The sequence below is a fragment of the Pelobates fuscus genome, chromosome 11 (genome assembly GCF_036172605.1).
Source record: "Pelobates fuscus isolate aPelFus1 chromosome 11, aPelFus1.pri, whole genome shotgun sequence".
NCBI classification, from domain to species: Eukaryota; Metazoa; Chordata; class Amphibia; order Anura; family Pelobatidae; genus Pelobates; species Pelobates fuscus.
The window spans coordinates 102311336-102332836 of record NC_086327.1 but is presented as its reverse complement, the minus strand read 5'-3'; the positions used below and the strand labels follow the sequence as shown (position 1 = coordinate 102332836).

At 39.0% G+C, this 21501-nt stretch overlaps 1 protein-coding gene across 3 annotated transcripts in view; it reads left to right on the top strand.

Moving 5' to 3' along the window:
• The window catches only part of FOXJ3 (forkhead box J3), an 83328-nt gene that overhangs the window by 3316 nt on the left and 58511 nt on the right, over positions 1–21501 (top strand). For all 3 annotated transcript variants that reach the window (XM_063436581.1, XM_063436582.1, XM_063436580.1), the window contains exon 2: positions 10205–10321. The gene's annotated coding sequence lies outside the window, so the exon portion shown is untranslated. The remainder of the gene's footprint in view (positions 1–10204; positions 10322–21501) is intronic.

The window sequence follows — 21501 nt, the reverse complement described above, 5'->3', positions numbered from 1 at the left end:
TGAAGAGCCAATAGTGAGTCATTGGTGTTTTGGCATGCGTTTAGTTCTTACCAACCTTGCGTAGTGTTCTTTGGTGCAACAGTTCTGAAATGCAGGCAATTCTAGTTAATGATATCTAGCTAAGAGGTGACAAATCATTAAAGGGACACTTCAAGTTCAGTAACCACTACAGTCCACTGGTGTTTATGGTATCAGGAGTTCCCTGGTACTTTCCCAGAGTAAATTGTCAAATCTTTTAAAAATGGTTTCCCCAGGTGCCCACGTGCATCCAATATTCTCATGCAGGAGAAGCTGAATGTGTCCACTGAGCTAAGCACACCCAAAACAGGGCCTTACTCATTGTTGAAACTTTTCAGCCAATTAGAGCAGCCATGCTTAGCAAAGGGGAGCTTTCCTTATTCTCCTTGCATAGCTGTGGCTATGGGCGCAGGGGGGACCAAGGTAAGTAGTCAAACAAACCTTAGTCTCTTTGAGCCATAATCACTATGGCAGGCTGTAGTGATTCTAGTACTTGGAGTGTTCCTTTAATTCCCACAGCTGAGAAATTCTTCAGCAAATGTAGAGTACAGATTACATTTGGCTTATTATATATCAATTGTGCACAATTATGGTTACTTTAACACCAGGCAGAGATACTATTACATTTATGGTAGGAAATAATTCCATGAAACTGGTTTATGGACATAAAGTATTGCTGTGATTAATTCATAACAGGAGGTAACACAAGGACTGCAGCGTTTAATTGCTTAACATTTCAGGGTTTATAGCCAATAGTTGCAGAGTACTGGCAAATGGATTTTCACCTGCTAACTTTATGAGAGTGCAGATTTTCACATTTGCGTTTTAAACCTGCCTTTTCTTCCCAAATTGTACTGTAAACATGAATTATTGTTAAAATGGTTTTCTCTTGCTAATTGCAGTGAGAAATCGAACCCTATTGTAATTACGTTCTTGTGATGACTTAAACAGTGATTAGTCTTTCCCCGTATAGAAAAAAAAATTGAAAACATTATATGTTGGTCCTTATGCATTACAAAGTGCCAGGTACCCCTAGCAGATGTTTACTATAAAGGATACGTTAAAGTGGCGTTCACTTGCCAGCCTGAGGCCGAGAGGGGCCTGGCACTGTGTTGCTGTAATGTGCCAACCACAGCGAAAATGTTTTACCACTCTCCAGTATTTGTGAATTGTTTTTTATGTAATTATTTGCTGTGCTCCAGCAGGAATTGAAAATTGTAGTAGTACTTTATACAATGACTTGTTTACCTTCAGTGGAGTTGTTCACGTGGCTCTATGGCTCGTAATGATAATTAGTTCATGTCTGTGAAGGGGAATGTTATGGGCATTCAGTAACTTATCTTCTGCACCATTCATTCATGTTGTATGTGTCGTGGTTTTTTTATTTTTTACATGCTCATACTTTCATAACTGTACTGGTAAAGTTGAAATACTACATGACAAAAATTATTCACCCCTACTAATTATTGAATTCAGATGGATTAGCCTCACCCATTGTCATCACATGTTGCACCACTCACTGTCAAGTTCTGAATTTCCACTAGAAGCAATATCAGCACAAGAACTGCACACTGGGAACTAAAGTTTCCATGACTGGCAGCTGTACACAGGTTTCACCTCAATATGCACAATGCCAAGCATCAGCTGGAGTGGTGGAAAGCACGCTGCCACTTGACCAGTGGAAACATGTTCTCTATAGTGATGAATCACACTTCACCATCTGGGAGTCTGATGGAAGTATCTGAATGTGGCAGGTACCAGGAGAATACTAACCAGAATGCATAGTGCATTCTGTATTGTTTGGTGGAGTAGGGATAATGATCTTGTTGGGCTCCTATTTTTTCCAGTGAAGGGTCACCAGAATCCTGCAGATGACAAGGATGCTTTAGACCATTGGGTCCAATTTGAGACCCTTTTTTTTTTTTTTTTTTTTTAAATGACCGTGCCTCTTTTTTAAATGACAGTGCACAAAGCGAGGTCCATGAAGATATAGTTTGGTGTGGAAGAACATGAATGGCCTGCTCAGAGCCCTGATCTCAACCCTATTTAACACATTTAGGGCAAATTGGAACAATGTAAGAGGTTTGCGTCCAACATCAGTACCAGACCTCACAAATGCTGTTTTGGCAAAAAGAGCACTACATCTCACAGACAAAATCTTGCGTGTATAGATGACAAAAAACTGTGAATTGTGCGCTTAGATTATTTTAAAAAGCAGTCTATAGGTGACAGCTGTTAAACACTCTAGTGAGAATCTCTCTTACCCGCTAATATCTTGCGTTAAGCCACTAAGGAGGGCCAACTCCATGTGAATGCCCATGGTTTTGGAAGGGGCGTTCTAGCAAGCTCCTATAGGGGGGATGGTCAGCTGTCCACATACTTTTTTTTACATTATAGTGTTTTTTTAAATGTCTTTTTATAATTCTCACTAGTCTGGAAAGCCTTCTCCTCCCCCCCCCCCCCCCCTCCCAATGGTGCAGAAGGGGTGAATGTTGTTTTGGTGGCATTGTGGCTGGATAGAGTAGTCAATTTCAGACCATTTGTGTTATCTAAATACTATCTGTGATTTTCAATGATTTACATAGTTTGGGCTGAGCCCTGGAGGTTATTTATTATTTGTAATTCTTGAAAAAAATAAGATACTTTCATGTGCAGAAGTTTCTGCCCCCCTGATGGGTTTACTGGAAAGCTGTAAAACATTTGTTCAGGAGTTTTACTGAGCATTTGTAAATGTTGTCTGTGAACGTGGGGGAGAGTCAGAGCATACAAAAAAATCTGGGTGAACTGAGCGAATGTCAAAAATTCCTGATCTGGCAGGTGGAATTGCTCTTGCATTTTTTTTAGCTGATTTTAAATCTAGTAGGAGTACATACATGTTGAATATTTGTTTAGTGTGTCTGTCGTCTGTGAAGTGGGGTTCTTAAGAAGTGCAATAACATTTAGGACATGAAAGATGCTGTTAGGGAAATTTTGTTGCAAGTGGAATTTTTTTTAAATCTTGTGTGCCATAAGTGAATGGAAAAATCTTATTTTGGGCAATGCATTCACCCAATTTGTCCTCAAACTGAGGGCATCTCAAATATGTCTTTCAGTATATCCCATTCAGCGGTGACAATTACAGGTCTACCCATCGCCTAGAGAACATTCACTATATTTCTGCAATTCTAAGCCATAAGAAAGGAAGCTACCTTATGGTACAGTGAGATGTTCGGTATCCCTGTGGGATTGTGGGTAGAGAGGCCTTGCAGGTTTTTTGTGAAACCTCATTGTACGCACTTGAGAAATTAAGGCTGTTTAGGCAGTAAGATGGGCAGGGGTTTTAAATGGACACTACACTTCCCAAATACAAAAAAAAAAAGTTAAAATCGCTGAATATTCAATATAGCCCCAATGAAAACATTTATGCATTTGTTTTCATTGGGGGTATATCTTGATACAGCTTTCTAAAGCTGCAGATATTTGCAAGCCCTCCCAATCTTCCCAAGCCCAGACTTTATGTGGCTGGCCAATCACAGACCTTGCAATGAAGCTTCCTCTTGAGTTTAGCTCCACTGAGCTTAACAAACAAGGAAGTTGCAAGCCTGGTTGTTTGACAGCCAGGGTGGTGTAACAAGGTTAATTTATATAACTGGCAATTACTACTGAAATCAAAATTTTTTTAACATATTTTTTATTTTTTTTGTAGAAATAAGTGACAACATTCTTCACATAAAGCATTCTATAAACTCTGAATGGAAAGATAAGGGTTTATCAATTTGTTTCCCCTGTGTCTTATTAGTGTTAAGGGGACACTCTAGGCACCAAAATAACTTTATCTAAATTAAGTTGTTATGGTGTCAGGAGCACCCAGAGGCACTCTTCCCATAGGGTTAAAACATTCTGTAACGGTTTAACCCCAAAGTTGCCTCCAGCAGTGATCTCAGCTCCGCCCCAGGCAGCATCCGGATTCAGAAAGCGCTGAGGCCCGCATGGCAGAAGTGCCACTCGTTGGTTGAGAGCGCTCAGCTGATGCTCTTAACCAATGAGTGACTCCCCATTCACAAAACTGGCTTGGAGAACGGAAAAAAAAATTTCGAGACCTGTTTGACTCCTTGAGGTAAGATTGCCTTGGGGTTGCCTCCAGGCACCATCACAACTTAATTTGAAGTTGTTTTGGTGCCTGGAGTGTCCCTTTAGAATGACAACTGGGCATATTCTTACAAAGTGGATATTAAGGCAGGCAAAGATTTAACAGTAGAAGGATGCAACCTGCATCAAAATTTAGACATGGGGATGTTAAATTTAGCGCTGTCCTTGATACATGGGGATGGTGTCTCAGTTCTGAGTCAAAGGTCTGATGATATGTCAAATAATAAGATGCATAGAAGACTAGACGTCCGTATACCATTGACATAATGTGTACTCAATATAGCAGGACTTGATTTTCACTAACTATTGGCAAGTGAAAATTCAGCTCTGGCAAGTGTGCCAAAGAACCCTACTGTCTGAGAATTCTCAAGTCGGTATGACAGTGGCTGCACTGTTGATAATCTGTGGCTATGAGGAGTGGTGTTAATCACTAGGATGTGAGTTCAATGTTCTGTAGAGATTGTAGAAATCTGTCAATCAGCTACCAGCTCATGCACCAGAGAGGTAGTATTTGAATGCTTCAAATGCTGTAATATATGGCCGCCATTCCTCCCAGGCAAGTTGACAGATTTATAGGGAAGAGAGATCACAAGAAAGCTCCTATCAATCTTTTTTTCTTTATATCGTCCTACATATAGCTGTGCAAAAAAAGCCGACCAGTAACTACTACAAATTTAAAAATGTATTTGTACACTAACCACAGTTTTTTAATTTTGAATTCTGTGCTACACGATTACTATTCCCATTTCTTAATTAATTTTTTTATTTTTTTTACACTACCTTGGTGTCATAACCATAGTAAGAAAGGCTACAAATAGAATCCACAGGGGATTGCAAAAATATCCTGCAATATTTACAGGGTTATCCAGGGTTAAAGCAAAAATTCAAAGAGAATTAAAGTGAATTTCACATTTTGGGACAAATTAGCCAAATATGAAGCATAGCTGACTTTTTTTTCCCCCAATTCCCTAATTTTGGCCTTAACTTTGAAATTCAGTTTGAATTCATGTTTAATACTCACTTTAGTAAATAACCCTAATAATAATAATAATTGTCAGATGGTATGCTGTACTTCGTTTTCGAATACTACTGTTCCCTGAACACTTTTCTGCTGCTTGTTAATTTTTAGCATTATTTGGAAGATAAAACTGCTTCCTAAAAACACATCTCAATGTTCTGTTCAAGCCTGCCTGCCTTACATATAAGCGCGGATTCTCTGTTTTGTCAGCAGCCATAAATCTCGCTGTAGTTCAAACCCTCCAGAAGTGAATATTGAATGCATGGAAAGTTCAGGGAATGTTTCAGTACCCCACGATCCTTGCGCTAGATCTTTGAAGAAGAGTTTGGGGGATTAAAAAAATGCCTAGTCTTGGACCATTATGTGGATCGTAATGTTGAACTTTTGCTGGTGTAAGAACCACTGACAATACACTCTTTTACTGAATGTATTCATGAGATACAGATAATAGAAAAGTTAAATTAGTGCTCTTGGTTGGAAATGGTGCATTCTTCTTTCTTGGGAAGAGCAGGGGATTTTGGAAGTTATAGTTGTTACCAATTTGTTTTCTTTATTTTTTTTGTTGCTATTTCTTTTGATAAAAAGCTCTTCGCTTGAAGGGACACTGTAGACACAATGTACTTGCACAATATACTTTTCATCTCACTGAATTGATTATAGTGCCTGGAGTCCCCTGGTGCTTTTTTTTTTCTAGTGTTAAGTTTTACAGCAAATAAGGTTCCCTGGCGACCAAAGCCTGGCCAGCCCCTGCTGAAGGTATGGTTAAGCCAGAGGATTACACACTTCCTTCTAACCATACCGATTCATACCAGCAAAGGGCACTGTGATTGGCTGAAAGTGCTCAGCTGACATTTTCAGCCAGTCACAGGCACCCTGTGCTTCTCATGGTAATGATTGCTCTGAAGCCCAAGCAGACACTGTAGCCACTTCAATGGAATGAAGCAGTTACATCTGCATGGTATGGCTGTGGTTGAGTCAAGCAATCTTGAACCAGATCCAAACTAGACCTTATGAGTTTGCTCTCATTTTAAATTGATACATCCCAGAGATTCTATCACATATTTCTCTGCTTTTGTCATTTCTGAGTATTTCATAAAGTCTTTATGAAATATTCATATTGAATATCAATGAAATTCTAGCTCAATCAAATTATATTACTATACAAATTGGGAACAATTTTATGGTAAAGTCCTATTTTGATGTGTGCGAGTGTAACAGTGATGCCAACTCCTGGTGGATGAACCTCCATAAGCCAAAGATGTATGCTCAGAGAACGATACCAGCACACCTGAGGGAGTGCTTCAGGTGAGTATATCTCTCTGTTCCCACTGTGTGTATGTCACCTTATGTAGAAACCTATGGATGTATATTATATGTCTCTCTGAGTCTTTAAATTCAGTTTGCCTCCAAATTATGTCTTCCTGGTTCCTAAATTCTACAACCTTTCCTGCCATAGTCAGTCGAAGTTGTATGGAATCATTTACAATAATCTTTTTTTTATTTTTTTTTTATTTATTTGTATTCTCCCCTCCATCCCCTCCCTCCTTCCTTTTTTTTAAACATTTTTTAAAATGTATTTTCTTCATAAGACCTAATTAGATAATCTCAGAATTGAAATTGGAAGCTGAGGTGTGAATTATTTTGATAATATAATTTGATATTTCCTATGTGGGATACACATATTGTAGCACGTTTCGTACTTATGCCAAACTGGTATTCGTTGTGAATCATAGTGTGACATATGAAAAGAATGTAAAGTATTTTACTGTAAAAAGATTTTACTGTAAAAAAATTCCCCCTCCCTGGCATACATTGACTTGGTTCTTTTTAAGTTTGCTTTAAAGATGCATTCCACTTCTTTTCATGCAAAACTGTACACTGTTACACAGTTAACGGGGAACTGCAGAGAATTGAAAAGGAAGCTTCCAATTCTGCTATTTTCTCCCAACATACAAATGTTCGCTGACATTCTTCCAACTATTTTGAAGTACAATTTGCTATTCCATGCTCAATTTCCTGATTTAGTGAACTTTGGTAGACTTTGCTCCAACTCCTATTCATTCAAGAACTCGCTGAGCTTTTCTGGTCTTTCTTATTGATTTCTGTGTGATTGCTGCATGTTTCTCATAAATGTACAGAATGCTTGAGCAATGGCACAGTTTGAAGCGTTTAATTTAAAGGGACACCATAACCATAACTACTACAACAAAATTCTGGGTTTGCTGGCTACCAAGGACTGCAAATCTCTGCTAAGCAGTAAGCCAACTGTTAAGCAGTGATGCATGGACTTGGCTTCCAGGCACTGTAACCTCTTAACTCATATCATGTGGTTTTGGTGCCTATTCAAAATTATAGATCCAATAGTTTTGGTAAACAGCAACCGACTTCCATTGATGTACTCAATAGATTTTTTTTATTTATGTTTTCATGAACTGTAGCCTTAAAGGACCACTCTAGTGCCAGGAAAGCATACTCGTTTTCCTGGCACTAGAGTGCCCTGAGGGTTCCCCCACCCTCAGGGACCCCCTCCCGCCCGGCTCTGGAAAGGGGAAAGGGGTTAAATCTTACCTTTTTCCAGCGCTGGGCGGAGAGCTCTCCTCCTCCGATCCGTCTCTTCTCCTCCCCGTCGGCTGAATGCGCACGCGCTGCAAGAGCTGCGCGCGCATTCAGCCGGTCGCATAGGAAAGCATTCATAATGCTTTCCTATGGACGCTTGCGTGCTCTCACTGTGATTTTCACAGTGAGAATCACGCAAGCGCCTCTAGCGGCTGTCAGTGAGACAGCCACTAGAGGATTAGGGGGAAGGCTTAACTAATTGATAAACATAGCAGTTTCTCTGAAACTGCTATGTTTATAAAACAATTAGTTAACCCTAGCTGGACCTGGCACCCAGACCACTTCATTAAGCTGAAGTGGTCTGGGTGCCTAGAGTGGTCCTTTAACAAAAGGGAATACAACATAATGTTTACTGTTAGAGGGAAAATTAGTGAAACTGGGCCAAATCATACTGTAATGTTACTACTGATAATATAATGCTATACCTTTTTATACATTACACCTCATCCATCTTGATGTTAGTAAGTACTTTCTTCTTTGTTGGCATAGTAAAACCTCTTACAAATACATGCATTAAGAGTATATCTGGAGGTGAAGATGATAACAGACAAATGTCTTGGAAGTTGGAGGTAGTGGGGGCACTGTTATGCAATGCACACGTTTTAATGGAGCGGGCATGTCCATAGTTTGGTTAAGTGCAAAGATCTAATCCGGAACAGAGCATGTCCAAGAATCAAGCCAAGGGGCTTGGTAGCATAAGCTCTAACACTGGATGTAAGAGGATGGGTAGGATGTGGGGTCTAAAGAACAGACAGCGCTGCATAGGGCAGTGCACCAAAATAATTACCCTTGACCTCTAACTGGGCAGCTGGATCCAATTGGACCTCAGGGTACCCATCATCTTGCTGCTAATTGGTAAGCAAAAACAAGGGGGGCTAATAGTGGCATTTCCTGTGCTCTGTGTATGATTTGTCTGTGATCTTTGTAAAAGAGCATATTCAGATCCTATTTGTATTTCAAGAGTAAGCAAATATTTCGGACCAGAGGGCAGATGCAAGAATTTCCCTGCATTTCAGTAGGGGTGTGTATGTTTATTTGTAACAGCGGTGGCTAAACTTTTGGCCCTCCAGCTGTTTTCCATAATGCTTAGCCACATCTGTGGTTAAATGTCCTTAACATTTAAACCGCTACATTAATAAAAAAAAAGCACAGTATATATCATATTTTATCTAAAACCAGTTAAAGTTGCTGTCATAACCAACATGACATTGTCTTCTTTTAAAGATAGCATTTCATCTCTATATAATTCTAGCCAAAGTGTTCTAAATACATAAAAGAAAAATATCAAATATATTTTGATGATATACTGTTTTTTGGGGGGCTTCGCAAAGCTTTTAAATTGTCCCATAAACTATGTTCTCCTTAGAAGTCTGCTAAGCGAAGATGAACTATTGTATTGGGCAGACTAAATGGACCGAATGGTTCTTATCTGCCGTCACATTCTATGTTTTTATGTTTCTATGTAACTTCAGCAAGTATGTCTCTCGATCTATACACTTGATGATTTCACCAGCACTGTGTATAGATTTTGACTATACATACCTACCTGAATGTGATCTTGGAAGATCTAATCTTGGGGGTTCCTAAAAAAGATCAGTTGCAGACGGCAACATTTTACGTGTATTATGTATGGCTCCATAAATTAGAAACGAATGTGTCAACTCCTAAAGCTTTCAAATGCTTGATTTTGAGCAAAGAAGGCTAGCATTATCCCCAGGATGAATAATTCTAGTTTCATTATCAGAACATTCGTTTTATTCTAAGCAATATCACTCCTATTCAATACTAGACATGTTCTTGACCTCAAAATTTTGGTAAATGTGTGAACATGAGAAATATTGACAATTTAACAGTCACGGCAAAGTCCTGGATCAGTCAAATTAAGCATCCCAGTTAAAACTACAACTAAAGGCCTCTATAGATTAAACTATAGCAATCTGATTATTACAAGGGGACTTTGTCATATCACACAATGTGTTTGTTTGTTTTTTGGGTTGGTTTTGTTATTTTGAAAGGAAAAACTATTATTTAAAACATTATTCTGGTTGCCTTTTTAGATTTTCTTATAGTCCAGAATCCACTTTTAAAAACAGTGGGGAGCATCCTACAAATTATAAAAAACGTTCTGTCTGTCCATCTCAAAAATAATTTCCTACACAATTAAAGGAACACTACAAGCACTCAGGCCACTTAATCTCACTGAAGTGGTCTGGGTGCAGTGTCCCTGTCCCTTGTAACCTTGTCTCCAGTGGCGGTGAGATGACGCATTTCGCATATGATGCATATTCCAATTTGACTTTTGTTTTATTTGTAGTTGTCTACACTCTGTAATTGTGCTAGTTTCTACTTTTTTTTTTTTATTGATTTGCATGCTCAGCTGTACTTAAATGTTGGTTTTATTTATTTATTTATTTTTGCTGTTAGGTGACTGGTCCACTTAAAGCTCAAGCACAAAAAAAGGTGGACCTTTTGACATCATCCAAGAAGATGCGTTGGCGAATTTATTCTGTGTTTTCCCTGGACCCATGAAGTTTTAAAAAGGTGGGCTTCCAACATGCTGTTCAGCTAAAGTTCTATTAATGTGTCTTTATTGGATACTTTTACAGCTGAGCCTCTCAAAACATCAATAAAAGGAGAGCTGCACTTTAGGCAAACCTTAAAACACTGTAGTCAAGAAGCCATGACGTCTTGGGTTTCTCCAAGCACCATGATGAATTCTGACATGCTGAACATACAGAGAAAATGCACTCTGCTGCCTGAGATGTAGCTCCACCTCCAGATGCACCATTAGCCAGCTTGGTACAAGAGTCCCGGTCTGGCTAATGTTAAATCTGTGCATATTGGGCATCTGTCGTCTGCACACATAGTAAATTGTCGACAGTCAATGGTGGCATGGTGCCCCCTCCATGCCTCTTAAGTCTTCCTCAAAAGCTATCCTCAAGGATGTGTCCTCCACCCCCCCCCCTACCCCCTCCCTCACAGCAAGGGGGAGTGATATTAGCAGAGGGGTGTAAGGCTGCAGGGAGAACTTAACCTCAGCAAAGCATTGCAGGCACGTTTATACCATACCAGCAAGGGATACTATAACTTAAAATATTTTTTTATTAAAACATTTTAGTTTTTGGTTGGAATAGCCTTTTAATAATCACACAGAGGTTATTGGGTGGGGCGGGGATAGGGTTTATTGCTGACTCTAAGTATTCTACTTTCCTGGCTTCTACAGAAAATCTGGTTGCCTCTTAAAAATGTTTGGTTTTTACATTCCTAAAATAGTTTTTACTGTATAACTGTGTGACGGATGAGTGAAACGTCAGTGTTCTGTCAGTGTGAAAATGTCCTGATCTTGAATCATTATCATTGATGATTATTGTATTATTTTGTCTCATTCATGAGCTTAACCCCTTAAGGACCAAACTTCTGGAATAAAAGGGAATCTTGACATGTCATGTGTCCTTAAGGGGTTAAAGGAACACTATAGGCACTCAATACATTTATCTCATTGAAGTGGTCTCGGTGCAGTGTTTCTGTCCCCTTAACCCTGCGATGTAAAACATTGCAGTTTCAGAGAAGCGGCAGTGTTTACAGTGCAGGGTTAGTAAGATTGCCTATAGTGGCTGTCTTAACAGACCGCCACTAGACGCGCTTCCTCCTGTTTCACGGAGTTTGACTCCAACAAATGACTGTGCACGTCCATGTCTTCAGATCTGAAATATTTCCTATGGGGAAAGCCTAGGGCAATAAGGTAAGTGCTAATTTGTTTTTTAACCCTTTATTTGCCCGTGGGGGTGCAGAGGGCAGAAAAACACTTTAATGTTTGGAATACAGCTTTGCATTCCTACCACTACAGTTTTCCTTCAACTTATCAGAGATGACAACCTCCTTTTTAGGTAACTTTTTTTTTTTTTTTAAACCTTTTGAATTCAAGCTTAGCTACTTCATGACTGTCCTTGGTATGACTAGCTTCTCACAACCAGGAGCAAGGTCATTTTGCATCCTGCTTCTGAAATAAACTGTTAATGTGTAATGCCATCCTTCATTGTGTTTACCAGCAAACACACATATGCAAAATATGTTAAACATTCCTTGTTTTCTTACTGCATTTGTAGTTAAAGGGACACTATAGTCACCAGAACAACTACAGCTTATTGAATATGTTTTGGTGAGTAGAATCATTACCTTCAGGCTTTTTGCTGTAAACACTGTCTTTTCAGAGTAAATACAGTGTTTACATTACAGCCTAGTGATAACTTCACTGACCACTCATCAGATGGCCGTTAGAGATCCTTCCTGGGTCATGGCTGCCTAAAATGCATCCAAACATTGTGTCTCCTCCCTCTGCATGCAGACACTGAACTTTCCTCATAGAGATTCATTGATTCAATCCATCTCTATGAGGAGATGCTGATTGGCCAGGGCTATGTTGGAATCATGCTGGCTCTGCCCCTGATCTGCCTCCTTGTCAGTCTCAGCCAATCCTATGGGGAAGCATTGTGATTTGATCAGGCTACCACTTCTGATGATGTCAGCAGACTGCTTGTTTTTCTGAGTCTAACAGCATGCAGAGTTACAGCTTCAGGCTTGAATACAGTAAGATTTTGCTATATTTATGGAGGCATGAGGTGGTTTTAACACTATATAGGGTTAGGAATGCATGTGTGTTCCTGAGCCTATAGTGATTCTTTAATTGTCCTCCTCCAAACCCACTGACAAACAATCATCCCAAGCTAGCAATTTCCATCCTCAATTTTTGGTTGATATGTGATTTTCTATCACCTAAAATTTGAGAGTCAGCAGTTGCCTTTCAATCTAAAGTATTATTACCATTGTATATAACAGATGTTTTTTTTAATTCCAGTTTTCTTTAATTAAAGGATCACTACAGGGTCAGGAACACAAACATGAATTCCTGACCCTATAGTGAAAACCCACCAAAAGAGGGGGCTTGGCCCCCTCAGAATGGGTTAAAACTCCCCTTATTTTCAGCTCTCCACAGGTCCACTGCCTCTGCACTCTTTCTAGCGCCATAATAGCCTTCTTTAGAATGGGTGCCCAAAATGTCAAAGCATATTCAAGATGTGGTCTTACCAGCGATTTATAAAGAAAGGCAAAATTAATTAATACACTTTTTCATGCATGACAATACTTTACTGGCCTTAGCCACTGCTGATTGACATTGCACATTGTTGCATAGTTTGTTAAATGTTTAATTGAGAAATCCAATCCAACCCCTCCTACCCCCCCCCCCAAATATTCTGATTTTATTTTGTGTTATGCATGCATATAGGATATCAAAAGAAAGCTCTATTTACATTAAAAACATTTTTTATATAATATGTATGCACTTACACAGTATGGAATTAGGGTAGAATGAACACCAAAGAGGCCTTGGTCATAAATGTGTCACTTCTCAAAAAAAGTGTTGGTCCTTAAGACGTTAAATCACTTTGCGTGTCCCACTGGCTGCAATAGATTGAGATTATAATTCTTTTTGCTATCAATCCAATGAACACATCTTTGATGCTTTTATCATTAGAGATAATTCCCCACATTATATTTGTCTGTAATCTGTTTTTAATTTCCTGACTGCCGCTTGGTCAACATTTACAACATGTTGCATCTAGCCTAGCTATTGTTTTTGTAGATAATATGTTTCAAACTCCGATAGTCCCATGAAAAAAATAGTGAATGTATATTTTAAAAAGTGAAAATCACCCCTTTCAACTATTTTATGTTTTAAGGCTTGTAGGTTCGGATATATATGTAGGTCATTCTACTGGCTGCAGATGTTAATCAGCGAAGGTAGAGTACCTATGAGTCATTCTTCTATTAAAGTGTTCCTGTCCCCTAAGAAAAAGGTCAAATTATAGATCACACATTTCCACTTACAATCCTCACCTCCCGTGCTTGCAACATATTCCCCAGCATGCAGCTGACCCCACTTCCTGGTTAGCTGCTTATATTGCATCTTTTTACATCATATCTGTGATATGTATATTTGCTGACATCTAGGAGCTTCACTAGGTGGCAGTAGGGGTATAAATGCTTATTTTAAAGTGCACCTCTTATCCATATACATTCATATTATAAGGTCCATTTAAATTCCTCATGTCTATACATTGTGCTAAACACTGGCAAAGCAAATATGAAAATAGCAGGCTGTCCAAAAATTGAAATAATTCTCTTTAATGTATTTATACACACGCAAAAAAAACAACCCATACAGATGCGCATTAAAGAAAATATTAAACATTTGCCAGAGCTATATGGGATATGAGAGAATGGATGAGTCATTGCCAAAACGATTGTGAGTACAGGGTAGCCAATATCCTTATAAAAGTAATTGGCATTGTGTAGTGTTAACGTTGAGGCTGTATGGTCTGTTTCAATATGGCACCCTTTGGTTTCGTTTTGGAACGTGGATTCACTTAGTCAGGTCAGAGGTTCACTTTCTACATCCTTTGAGAACTCAAAGTGAGTTCTCTTGAGGCATGAAACATCCTTTTCTTTTATTCACTCATATACAGGAATTTCCGGCATTTCGGATATGTGCTGACCTTATAGGTGGGATTCGTGCTACAAGACTGACTGTAATGTTGACTTTCTAGAGAAACCTATACCTGGAGTGTCCTTTGAAGTTAATTGTATGTGAAGTTTGGCTCCTGGATAGTAGAGGAGGTCCCACAGTGCCTGCACCTCAATCCTACAATTAAATATCTGGTTCAGGACTGAGGGGCTATAAGGGCACAGCTGTCATTAACGTGGTTAGTTATTACAAAGCATTGGTTAAAAAAAAGTCCCTTGCTTTGCTATATCTTTTTTTTGCTATATGGTATTTGTGACTATAGGGGTACATATGTATCCGTGTATATTATAAAATAAGCAAGCACGTTTAATGAACAGTTTATATCACAGTATGGAAAATTGGCACCATGGCAAAAAACTTTTTTTAAATAAATAGGTGTGTGTGTGTGTGTGTATATATATATGTATGTATGTATGTGTGTATATATATATATATATATATATATATATATATATATATATATATATATATATATATATATAGTGTGTGTGTGTGTGATTATATATTAAATTACAGAATCCAGCGCACTCGCTTATTCGCTAAACAATGATTTCAAATCTTAGAGATTGTAATAGTTTTATTTAAAAACAACTCACCTAGGTCACAGGTGCCTCATTCCAGGACCCTATTTAGCCTTGACTTGCAGAGAGTCCCAGTAAGGAAGTATTTCCCAAGTAAGTGGATTTATCTAATAAGAGCAAGCATTAGGTTGCTAGAGTAGGACCTGCCAAGAATGGGGTACATTGACGTTGTGGCAGGCTTATGCAATATATGATCATATAATGTAACTAAATCCCCATTATTATTTTTTTTTTTTTGTGTGTGTGTGTGTATAATTTTTATTTTTTTATTTTTTTATTATCGCAGGTGATCTTTAAATATATTTGAGAATTCATATCCTGCTATTACTGGGCAGCATTTGAATTTTATTTCTTTATACGTTCCACATTCAGAATATGCCTGTACATTCTCTTGATTTCATGACATTTTAAAGAACGGTCATAATTTGATCTGAGCAAGCCAAAAAAACATTGGTTTGTGATGGCCAGATGTGGCCAAATCCCAGTAACCATGTAGCCACAACTTTGTTTTATTCGGGCAGTGAGGGTTCTCCATTTTTGATCCATTTTTCCTCTTGATTTCTTTTATTTATTTATTTTTGCCTGTCTCAGTACATTACATCAAACAACCTTGGTGGTGGTTATTTATTTATTGTATTTGTAGGAAAGCAGTGATTCTAGAATGCACATTTTTTTTGTGTCTAGAAAGTGTTAGAGGATGGGTTAAAATGTCCCCTTGTTTAAATTGATGCAATTTGGATGATTAACTTTGTACAACCCTTTCCTCAAATAACCCCGACAGGTCCGAATCTGAGAACACCACTTTAAACTGGTTTCTTTGTTTTGTGAGCTTTGCTCAGTCTCATGTTACATTTCACAGTCAAGTGACACCAAACAGGACCAGAAAACCACATGGTTAATATACTTCAAGCATGTGAAATTCGAGATCTGTAAACACGTTGCAGGTAGCATCTTCTCACTCCGATTCCCAGGAATTTCACTTGAATAATCATAGCTAATATATTGGCTAAATTTCATGAAGGGTTTTGTTTTCATTATGATTACAACCAAATTAAAGGATCTTTGGGTTGTGAGACTCTGGTTTACAGTGTGGGGGAATCTTGCCAGGAAGGGGACCAAATAGTCCAATAAAATATGGAATAAAAGGTGAAAGAACTTGTATGCTTGTAGACAGTGAGTGAAACTTTTTTTTTTTTTTTTTTTTTTTTATAAAGAATTGCGTTTTGTGGGAGTGTAAAAAAGGACATCCTATATTTAAAAAAAATAAATATAGCAATGCAGACTTTTTAATGTTAACGCAGTGTTTATGGCCACTACAGATGCTTCCTGGGTTAGTGCTGCAGTGTGCTGGTTAATGATTTAAAGGAACACCGCATTGGTGTCAGGAACACAGCAGTATTACTGACACTATAGTGCTAAGATAACTGTTTAGATCCCGGCCCCATTGCCTCTCTTTGGAAAAGTGAATTTACTCCACTTTCTTCCATGCCACGCTGGTCTCTCCTCGGTTTTCCCTGCCTCTCTCCATCTCTGTGGCTCTGATGTCGTCAGGTTTTCTTGCACTTCCAATACATTGGGTTCCCTGGATGTGCCTGAACTGTATTAAATTGGATTGTAATGTCAGTTGCTTAAACCCTTAAGGATCCAACTTCTGGAATAAAAGAGAATCATGACATGTCAGACATGTTATGTGTCCTTAAGAGGTTAAAGGAATACTATTGTGTCAGGATACAAATGTGTGTTCCTAACACTGTAGGTGTAAATAACCGTTTAGGCTGCTGCCCCCTCCCCCCCCCCCCCTTACCTCAGGTGAGAGGTGATTTCCACCCCCATCCGCCCACACTCCACCCTCTTGGCTGAGATCATCAATTTTGATCTCCGCCTGTCTAATGCTTTCCCATAGGAAAGTATTGGGAGGCTATCACGCATGTGCATCTCTATGGGGAACGTTCAGTGTCTCCATGCAGAGCGGGGAGATGCTAAATACCAGTGCCTCACACTGTGCAGCAGGTACCTCTAGTGGCCATCTGACAAGGCAGTGTGTACATTTAAAAAGCCTTCATGGAGGAGAGACGTGTTTTCTCTGAACCCCCTTAGAGATTAACGATCTCTCCAACCCCATACAGCTCGAACAAGGTGAGAGCCAACAAACTACCAATACTGCGATCTGTGACCCAACTGGAGACTACTAGCGGCACTTTTAGCAACATGAGGCCTATTGTGTGCCGGACGGGAGAGGCAGCAGATCCCCCAGCCAGGTGCCGCATGGCAACCACTTACAATAAGCTAGAGCCCTGCCACCCGGAGGAGGCACAGGACAAATCTATGCCAATCAGCCTGCAACTCCGCAACATACTGACTGTGGAGTGCTGACCAAGCTAGACGCTCTGTTCGACTTCTGGCACAAACTGGAGAACAGAATGCCTCAACCTGCCTTACAGCCATCATGCAGCCACTCACCCAGGAACTCACCCAGGAGGCAGCCCTAGTCTTACCCTAGTCTTGCCTGTGAAGCAGGCTTCATCCTGGTGGTAGACCAAGAAGCGCAACCCAACTGAGCACAAGTTGCCGCGGACACAGAAACGGCCGGGGCTTACTGCCAGGCACCACTGGAGATATCAAGCTCTGCAAAGCAACTTGACCTTTACTCCTACTTTAACTAAAACTGTGATGCCAATCTGTATGCCATGCTGATGATTTCCATTGGTTTTTATAAAGCTTAAAATATAATCCTGTTTACTCCCCCCTATAGTAAAAAAAAAAAAAAGGGGGGCAATGTTTTTTATGCCATACTGATGTTATCATATATCTACAAATCTGTTTGCCTTCATGGACAGGCTATAGATACCAGAACCACTACATTCAGCTGTAGTTCTTCTACTGACTATAATGTCCCTTTAATTTATTTCTAAAGCATATTCCACAAAGCAGAGTTTGGCATTTTATTGTTTATTATATTTATAGCGACTTCTATTTTATGTTTTCTCCCGAACAATGTTTTTTTTTTTTGGTTTTTTTTACTAATGAGAATTCAAAGTGAATTTCAAATTAAAGTCTTCGGTAGCCAAACTGAAAGCCTAGCTGACTGAGAGAATCATTCCAGTTTTGATATTTTACCTTAAATTTGAAATTCACTTTGAATTCCTTGATTTCTCACTTCAGTGAATAACCCTGTAAGTCTGTATTGTATCTTTACAAAGTAAATTGCTTTTTTTGGGGCACTTTTTTTTTTTTTCTTTCTTTCCTTTTTTTTTTTTTTCTTCTCCAGGTACAACATGTAAGGAATAATTACATAAAGTTTCCTCACCACACTGTTCTCATTTAAATTTTTCTAGCAAAGCATGCATCATCCCATGCTGGTTCCTAAAATATTTACTTACAGGAACACCCCAAGCACTTGGCTTACTGAAGTGCTTTAGGGTTATATTGCTAGTCGGTGCTGACCTATTTTGTAAAAGTGTCAATTTCAGAGCAAACATTTTATACAACACCTTTGTCCCACCTTTCTCACTGTACATCTGACAATCAGGAGGGATTCCTGCCTCACTGTTTCATGTGGTCATAACAACTTTCCCACAATTCTCACCTTTCCTCCGTGATCTCGCGATGCCTCTTTTCACTTTTTCCGAACGTCCTGTCATTTAGACAGAAAGCTGGCGAAACTACCGAATTTCGTCCTAACAGAAAGAGAACAATTTGTTCATTCATGTTCTGACGGCAATCAGTACTTTTCTGTCGGTTCGAAATTTCATTCTAATGAATTACATTCTGATCTGTGTTGTGGCTGCATCTTGCAGCCGCTTAGTAGATAGCTCCCTAATTCTCATGGTATCAGGGTGCTATCTACCAAAAGGCTGAAAGACCAAGATTGGTCTTTCAGCCAACTTTACTAATACTAAGTAAAGATTAATTAGTATTCGTACTTAATCTGCCCCCACTCGCTATATCGCGAGTAGGGGGTATGTCTAGTAAACCGTAAGCAGCCTGCCCCCAGAGCCCCCACCCATGCCCCGCGGATTTGGTCCATGCGAACAAAGATGGAGGCTCCCAGGACCTAGATCCAGGCACGAAATGAAGATTACAAAAAAGTAATATTGGGGGCTTAGGGGCATTTGGGTGTGCCTAGGGGGACAATTAGATGTAGTGGAGTCGGGTTAAAACCCCCCCACTGTATTTGGATATGACAGTGCCGCTTTAAGATGACATTTTTGTGCATTATGCATTCAAATATTATTGTCCAGGATCCATTCTAGTTTGCGGATATAAGTAAACAAAACCAAAAAAAAAAAAAAACGGCAAACAAACAGTACTTACAAAATCCTTTGGTACGTCACATTATTAATCTGTTAGATTTAAAGTAACACAAACATATTCCTGACCCTATAGTGTTAAAAATTAAGATCTAACCCCCTGACCCACCCTTGCCTCTCTTAATATAGTAAAATCTTACTTTTATTCCAGTCTTTTGCTGACTCTACCCCTTGATCTGCCTTCTTGGCTGACAACATCAGAAGTGATGACTTGAGACAATCCCAATGCTTTCCTATAGGAAAGCGTTAGATTGGCTGAGATTGCCAAGGAGGCAGATCAGGGGCGGAGACACTGAAAGTTCAAGTTCTCCATGCAGGGGGAAGACACTGAATGTCAGCCACACTGTGTGACACAGTGTGAGTCAGCACTGCCCTAGGAAGCACCTCTAGCAGCCTTCTGAGCAGTGGCCAAGGGAGGTATCCCTGAGCTGTAATGTAAACACTGCATTTTCTCTGAAAAGACAGTGTTTACAGCAAAAAGCCTGAAACTAAGGATTCTACTCACCAAAACAAATACAATAAGCTGTAGTTGTTCTGGTGACTATAGTGTCCATTTAAATGTGATTAGAAACCAAGTAAGTATTGAACACAAAGTTTATTCTATGATCCCAAGATGGCATAAGTTGGTAAAAATTGACTTTAACCACACAGTCAGGTAAAGTATAATGTGTAAACGGAAACACATTTTAGCTTCATACGTTAGATTTTATCAGGTCGTCAATCTTTAGCAAAATATAAACAGATACAATTCTGAGCAAATAGGTTAAGTGCTTCTAGTTTCACTCCAGTGTCCTACAAACCATATTTAAACAAGCTTGCTGAGCAGTATGGGACATATCTGCTCTTGTGCTTTATGGTATCCATAAAAGCAATAACTAGGCTAGTAAGTAAGATATTCTTTGTTGGCCATATAAAGGAACATGTGCTCTTTACTGTGGTTTTTCCCCTGCTCATAAAAGTATACATGGCGCTCTCCATCACTTACTCTAAAGGAGCGTGAGCCATGTTTTGTATATACCTCCCAACATTTCAAAGGGACAATTGGATATATTTTAATTTTAAGAAATTATAGGTGACTTAATAATAACAAGTAATACATAGGAGAGGAACAAAGTATTTTTTTTATTTTTTATTATGATATACAGACTGATTTCGAAACACATTCAGTGTACTGTGAGTATTATTGCTATGACCCTTTTTTTATTTTTATTTTTTATTTTTTTTCCAATATGGAGTTCCTAGAAGAGAGACAGGAATATTTGGTCCAAAGTAGGGACTGTCCCTTCTAAACAGGGACACTTCAGGGGCATGCAGTAACTCTATTTGTGTAAATGTACTGGTTGTAATCACATAATCGTGAGCAATAGAAAAAGCTCCTATTCATACTAATGGTGAAATGCCTGTATTGCACAGTAATGAGAATATCACAGTGCATGCATTAGAGCCTCTATGACAATTGTTCATTTTACAGTATAGTCTACGTTCTTCTACACATGTATTTTATGACATGTAGTGTTTGGAATGGCCCTTCCGTTTCCTTCACAGGACTTTGTCTATTAGCATGACATTTAATTAACACGATTTGTAATAACAGGACAATTCACCATTATAATTATTCATTACTGATAAGCACATGACAGTCTCCTAGCTTTTGAAAAACCGAATACAAGCCAAATAAGACTCCATTAACAGAGGTTTGATGAGGGATTGTGATAGTCAAAAAGATATCCAAAAAAAAAGAGAAAAAAATAACAGAAATTGGCACGAAAATATTCAGAGCCATATTTGTTTCCGTTTAGCCAACACTTGGTCATTGAAAATGTCGTGTCGGCATGGATTGTACCCCATCTTAATTATCCCACAGGGATACCTTCCAAAGATTTTCCTTTTGTCTCTTTTTACATACATGAGAAGGAATCTATATAGGTTCAGTAACCTCTAGAAGTGCTCAGTTTTGTATTCCTGGCACTATAGTATCCCTTTAACAGGGGATTTGTTTGACTATATACAGAAGATGGCATCTTTTAAGTTCCATTTACCACCTTGCAAAGTTGGGATCTTTCAATTTGCATTGTTCATAACATTAGTTAATGTTTGAGGCTCTAGCACTCAGATTTCTTCAGATATTCTCCCTGAGCAGCTCCAGCTAGCGGTTTGTTCACGTACCTCCTTTAGATATCCCCGCAGGAACTTATTGAGAGCTGAAAGGTCGGGCGAACGTGGCGCCTTATTAATCTAGGAATTTCT